Below are 6,656 nucleotides of genomic sequence, written 5' to 3' on the forward strand. Positions count from 1 at the left end.
TTGGCATTCTCACTGAAGTTTGATGTTGTCACTATGTTTTTATTTTAGCTGTTCCACTGGGTATGTATTGGTATCTCATTATGATATTAAGTTACATTTCTCTAATGGCTAATGATGATGGACTTCTTTTCATGAGCTTGTTTGTTTCTACTGTTGAGTTGTGAGGGTTTTTGTATATTCTGAATAGCAGTTCTCTGTTATGTATGTACTTTGCTTATATTTTCCCAGTTTATAGCTTGTCTTATCCTCCCCTTAACAGAGGTGTTTTGTGGATCACAAGTTTGTAATTTTGATGAAATCTGCTTTATCATTTGTATCTTTTTATGAATCATGCCTTTAGTGTCCATTCTAAGAATTCTTTGCCTAAGTCACAATATGCCAGAGTAATTTCTATATTTATTATAAAATGTTTTTAGCTTTGTAATTTACATTTGAGTCCATGATTCACTTTGAGTTAATTTTTATATAAAGTGTGAGGATTATGTCACGGTTCACTGTTTGTCTATAGAAGTCCAATTACTCTAGCGACATTTCTTGAAAAGGCTACCTTTTTTCCATTGGATTGTTTTTGCACCTTTGTCAAAAATCAGTTAGGCATATTTATGTGAGTCTAGTTTTGGGTTCTCTAACCTGTTCCATTGATCTATGTGTCTATTCCTCAACCAAATACCATACTGTATTGGTTAAGCCTTAACATCAGGTAGAGTAGTTTCTCCCACTTTCTTCTTCTTTTTTCTCCTGTCAATCTCTGTTTTTATTAAGAATTGATGTATTTACTTCACTTATATTTAATGCAATTATTGATCTCCTAAGGTTAAGTTTTCCCTTTAATTTTATGGTTTGGGTTTATTCTATTTTTTGTGTTTCTTTGTTTTCTTTTTTTTCTATCATTCTCCGTGTTATGTGAACCCTGTTTAGCATTTCATTTTGACTTTTTCCTATCTTTTGGAGTGTTATCTCTTTATACAGGATTTTTGGTAGTTGCTGTTAATTTTTCATTATATATACATAGCTTATCACCATTTACTTGTATCATCATTTTGCCAGTTTAAATGAAGTGTATAGACTTTATTTTCTTTTGTATTTCTTATTTATAACATAATATTCTTATAAGATAATATTCTTAAATATTTCATCTATATACGTTTAACTCCACATTAGACAGTGTTGTAATTTTTTCTTCAGTCACCATGGTTAGGAAAACTCAAGATGAAAAGGAAAGTCTATTTTATTTGTTTATATTTTTGCTTACTATTTACTTTCTTTTTTCTGATATTCCAAGAGTCTTTAAAAAAAAGTCTTTTTTTTTCTGTTTAGAGAACTTTCTTAGCCATTCTGCTATGATAAGTTTTCTGCTGACAAATTATCTTAGTTTTTTTGCCTCTCAAAGTGTCTTGATATCCTTTCATTCCTAAATAATATTTTCACTGCCTAATAGATTACTACTTGACAATATTTTTTTGTAAAGCATATGGAAAAATGTTATGTCACTTTCTTCTGGCCTCAATGATTTCTGATGAGAAATCCACTGTTATTTGATATTTTTTTCTTATATAGATATGGTTTTGCTGTTTCTTCATCACTTTCAATTTTTTTTCCTTTTGAGATCTTCGACTATAATATGTCTTGGTATGATTTTTTTTTTTTTTTTTCCTTCTCTTTGTGATCCATCCAGCCTTTGGATCTGCAGATTTACAGAATTTTTTTGGCCAAATTTGGGGAGTTTGAGTTCATTATTACATTAAGTACATTTTCAGCTCTCCAGTTTTCCTCCTTTAATTCTGGCATTTACATGACATAAATGTTATGTCTTTAATTCTGGAATTTACATGACATAAATGTTATGTCTTTTGTTATATTTCCACAGGAAGTAAGACTTTGTTCATATTTTTCTTAGCCTATTTTTTTTTCTGTTGTTCAAATTGAGTAATTTCTACTGATTTTAAAGTTTACTAGTTAGTATGTCTCCTCCATCTTGCTGTTGAACCCATCATTGAGTTTTTTATTTCAGTTATTACATTTTTAAGTTCTAATATTTCCATTTTCTCTTTTATAATATTTTATATTTCTTGCTGAGAAATATTTACTAGGATTTTCTGTTATTTTTTCATCTGCTTCAACTATGTTAATAATTGTTTATTGAAGCATTTTTATGATAGCTGCTTTACAATATTTGTCAGATAATTCTAACATCACTGTAATCTTAGCATTGGCTTCTGTTGATTATGCTTTATTCTCTTCCATTCAGTTCAAGACTTTCCTGGTACTTGGCATGAATGTTTTAAATTGAAATCTGGACATTTTGGGCGTTATGTTATGAAAAACTGGATCTTACTAATAATCTTCTGTTTTAGCTTGTTCTTTCTGATACCACTTCGGTAGGGAAAGAGTAGGACACTGTCTTGTTAGCAACTTGGCCTCCTTTGACATACAATAGAGTGGGTTCCTCCTTACTGCTGAGTTGAGAGTTCCAGCTTCCTACTGGGAGCCTCTGCTGATACCTGCTTAGCTGGAAGAGGCCAGTGCTAGGTTACTGATGTCCCCGTGGCCTTCACTTCCCACATGGGACGGTGGTGATGGTGGTGATGGTGGTGGCAGTCTCAGGACCATGGGAAGTGGTGAAAGTCCTAACTCTGAACTAGGCCCTTTTTGATAGGACTCCAGAAGGGAATAAGAGAGTGTTTCATTTCTGCTTAGTGGGTGTGGAAGTCCAGGCTCTCCCTTTGGTTTTGACTGACACTGAGTAGGTGGGAGAAATTGTCCTTGCCCTATAGCGATGAAGGATTCAGCTTCTAACTTGGCCATCTCAGACACTCCTCCTGCAAGGGGCTCATTGCAGCCAGGTGACGGTGGAATTCTCGGTTCCTCCTTGGCCTTTGCTGGTGTACGTGAAAAGAGGCAAAAGTTTTTTTTCTGTGAAGTCTGGGTAGAATAGGGTGGTTATTGACAAAAGTATTTCTGTCTTGCTAGGCTCCCCCTGTCCTGGCCCTTTGGCTAGAGAGCTGACTTTGGTGGGAATTTATTTATTTGTCTGGGCGCATTCGGTGTTTCTGGGTTTCCATCTTCTGCACTGCAAAGTTTGAGTTATGTGAGATGAAAAGAGAACTCACCACTGTGTTGTCTCTTGTATCCCGAGGTCCCTAGACTATCTACCTTCTTCTCTCTGCCTTTCAGACAAGGTGTTTATTTCATGTATGTGTTCAGGGGTTTTAGTTGTGATTAGCAGGAGAGATAAGAAAAAAAACCATTGACTCCATATTCTTGTAATATACGTTTCTAACATCTTATTTTAAAACACTATTAGACATTAAAAAGTTACAAAAATAGTACAAGAAATGTCTGAATATAATTTATCCATAGTGCCCCCAAATAGTTAACATTTTAGCATCTTTGCTTTATATTCATTCATTCTTTATTTATTTATTTATTCCTATCTAATCTTATTGAACCCTCTCAGAGTAAGTTGCAAACTCTAAGAACTTCAGTATGTATGTTCAAAGAACAAGAATAGGCCAGGTGCAGTGGCTCGTGCCTGTTATCCCAGCACTTTGGGAGGCTGAGGCAGGGAGATCACCTGAGGTCAGGAGTTTGAGACCAGCCTGACCAACATGGTGAAATCCTGTCTCTACTAAAAATACAAAAATTAGCTGGGCATGGTGGCACGTGCCTGTAATCCCAACTACTCAGGAGACCGAGGCAGAAGAATCGCTTGAATCCAGGAGGCGGAGGCTGCAGTGAGCCAAGATCGCACGTCTGCACTCCAGCCTGGGGGACAGAGCAAGACTCTGTCTCAAGAAAACAAAAACAAAAATGAAAAACAAGAATATTCCTTTTTAAAGAATAAAATGCTTTTATTAATCACAACATGCAATTGAGGTGGCATCCTATTAGAATTAAACCAAGATTAACACTGGTGTTATGAAATTTACATTTCTCACCTCCATTCGAAAGGAAAATATTACATATTAGGGCTTGTCTTAATCTTACGGACTGATTTCAGTAAAAACTATTTTAAATAGTAAATAACAATTAACATACATTCTCAAACTGTGCTCAGAAGCAGTTAAAAAGGCAACTATAAAATCCGTAATGATAACAACCAGCAGGATTAGGATCGTTCTGTTAAACATTAGGAGCCACCTCGCTATTTTAGCTGTTACGTCAGTGCACCTTTTCACTAGTAAGGCAGCTGCTTGCTATGGGTGCCCTGCTGATTAGCAAGTTTCTTCTTAAGTAAAAGACACTTGATTGATCAAGACTCAAGTGAATTTTCTTTTTCAATTTTGCTGTCTTTTGGAGCAGAAACAAAAACCTTTGTCTTTGATATGTAAGGATTCAAATATGAAATAGAGCTGTTATAATCTTATATATATACACATACATATATATGTGTGTGTATATATATACGTTTATATGTATGTATGCTCAAATTAACTTCCAGAGGCATATAAGCGAAAAAAGACACTCAGTTCAGTGAAAATAAAACTTATTTAAAGATGCTTATATGTAGAAATTATATGAAATAATAATCTAAACCTTATTGAGGGCAAAGTGTAGTTAATAGAGGAAATTGCTAAAATATTTATCTAATGTGCAATGTTTATAAATTCATGTACCAAAATGGAAAGCTACTTTGAGAAATTATTCAGAAGTTTTGTTATTTAAATAATGAAATATTTCAAAGACTTCTAATAATAATTCTGTGCCCCTGTTTAACTGTGATTTAGAAGATTATAACAGCTGTATTTCATATTTGACTCCTTACATATCAAAGACAAAGGTTTTTGTTTCTGCTCCAAAAGACAGCAAAATTGTGTATGTATATATGTATATATACATAATTCTTTCTCAAAAGATACATAATAATTTCTCAAAGTAGCTTTCCATTTTGGTACGTGACTTTATAAACATCACACATCAGATAAGTATTTTAGCAATTTTCTCTGTACATATATACACACACATATATATGTGTATATATACATACGTGTGTGTATATATATACACATATGTGTGTGTATATATATACACATATGTGTGTGTATATATACTGGCATACATATGTGTATACATGTGTGTTTTCTAAGTAAGTTACTTTTACCATTAGAATAAAACTGGACACAACAGGGACGACTCTGTGAGCAACAGTGTGGTCTTCCTTGGAAACCCTTCTTTAGGTTGGGGAGGGCAGGTGCAGATTGCTGGAGGATGTGATGAGACTATAGTAAGTCTTCTTATCATCTGTTAATTCTGTTTCCAGGTCTCACCACCACCACTGTGTGCACATCTGCTTCCTCAGCAGCACTGGCCTCTTGAGTAACATCTGTCAGAAACAAAGTTGTTGGTTGAATCCCCAATGCTGTCTGCAATCCTTCTATAACTTTGACTCTCTACTTTGTGTCCAATCTTGGTATCAGAGGGGCCATCAACAAGCTCAAGAATCTTTCCCTTCGCAGACTGCCCGAATAACAGTTTCTGTGCCTCTGCACTCCCCGAGGAATAGATACACACCTTCATTTCAGCCTCTCTCCACTTGCCGACTGCTGGAAACGCATCTGCAAAGAACTCTGCTTTCATGAGCCAAGCTGTGAATGCTGCCTTTCACGTGTGGCCCTGCAGCTGTTTGAACACGCACACCTTATCTACCATGGCCTGGATCATCTGTTGCAGATCATCCACTCCATTCCCATGCCACATATCTTTCTGCTGCAGGGATAGGAACAGTCCCATCCAGGTGAGTGTCCTCTTCAGCCTGTTTCCTCAAGAGATTGATATCCTGCGGGCATTCCTCTTCTTCCTAATGTGTGTGCAGATACTCTAACATTTTCTTCAGTATAAGGAAATAAAATGTCCTTCCATGTCTAACAGGATCAGGTTGACTTCGGTGGGCCCCTAAAGCACGACCATTTCCCTACTGGATGCTACTGTGGGAATCTGCCTGTAGGTAGGGAGGACGTAGGGCAGCATGGACTGCGGCCCTATACAGCCCTGGAGCCAGTGACTGCGTGCAGCCTGCCCTGTGTTGGGAGAGGCCGCATCTCCACACCTGGAACTAGAGAAGGCTGCTGCCCAGAAGCCCTGAATTCATCCAAAAAATAAGAATATTCTTTTACATAACCAGGGTACAATCATAATCAAGAAATTAACTTGAGTGCAGTATTTAATCTTACAGATATTATTCACATTTCATCAATTGTATCACTTACATCTTTCAAAGTAAAAGAAAAAAAACTCAAACATTTTATGGGGAAATATGTTCTCCAATGTAGGACCGTGGGGTTTGCTGTATTATTTCAAAGGGAGCTCAGTCACTTCTCTGATTGATTCTCATTCTCTCTCTCTTTCTCTCATTCTCTCTCTAACAAACCCACCCTAATTTTTGATCATTGAAAGTACTTTATAGTCAACCAGTCTAGAATCTCTCTACATATATCTAACTAGATATACGTAGGACTGTTCCAGTCCTTGTTAGAACAGGAAAACAGTCATTTAAAGCAATGCAAAAATAATAAAGTTTAATATAGAAATTTGGGATTACCTGGGAGAGAAATCAGGAAGGGTATATCCGAAATGTTAGGAAAAAAAGCCTGAAACTCTGTAGTGAGTAGTTATAAAATGTATTAGGAAACAGATGCAATTCTTGATTTTCAGGGAGA

General features: G+C 35.9%; 1 pseudogene; it reads right to left on the minus strand.

The window, feature by feature from the left end:
* Window positions 1–5,173: 5,173 nt before the first annotated feature.
* LOC111544225 lies at window positions 5,174–5,907 on the minus strand (annotated as a pseudogene).
* Window positions 5,908–6,656: the final 749 nt, after the last annotated feature.

This window comes from Piliocolobus tephrosceles, chromosome 2 (assembly GCF_002776525.5).
Source record: "Piliocolobus tephrosceles isolate RC106 chromosome 2, ASM277652v3, whole genome shotgun sequence".
NCBI classification, from domain to species: domain Eukaryota; kingdom Metazoa; phylum Chordata; class Mammalia; order Primates; family Cercopithecidae; genus Piliocolobus; species Piliocolobus tephrosceles.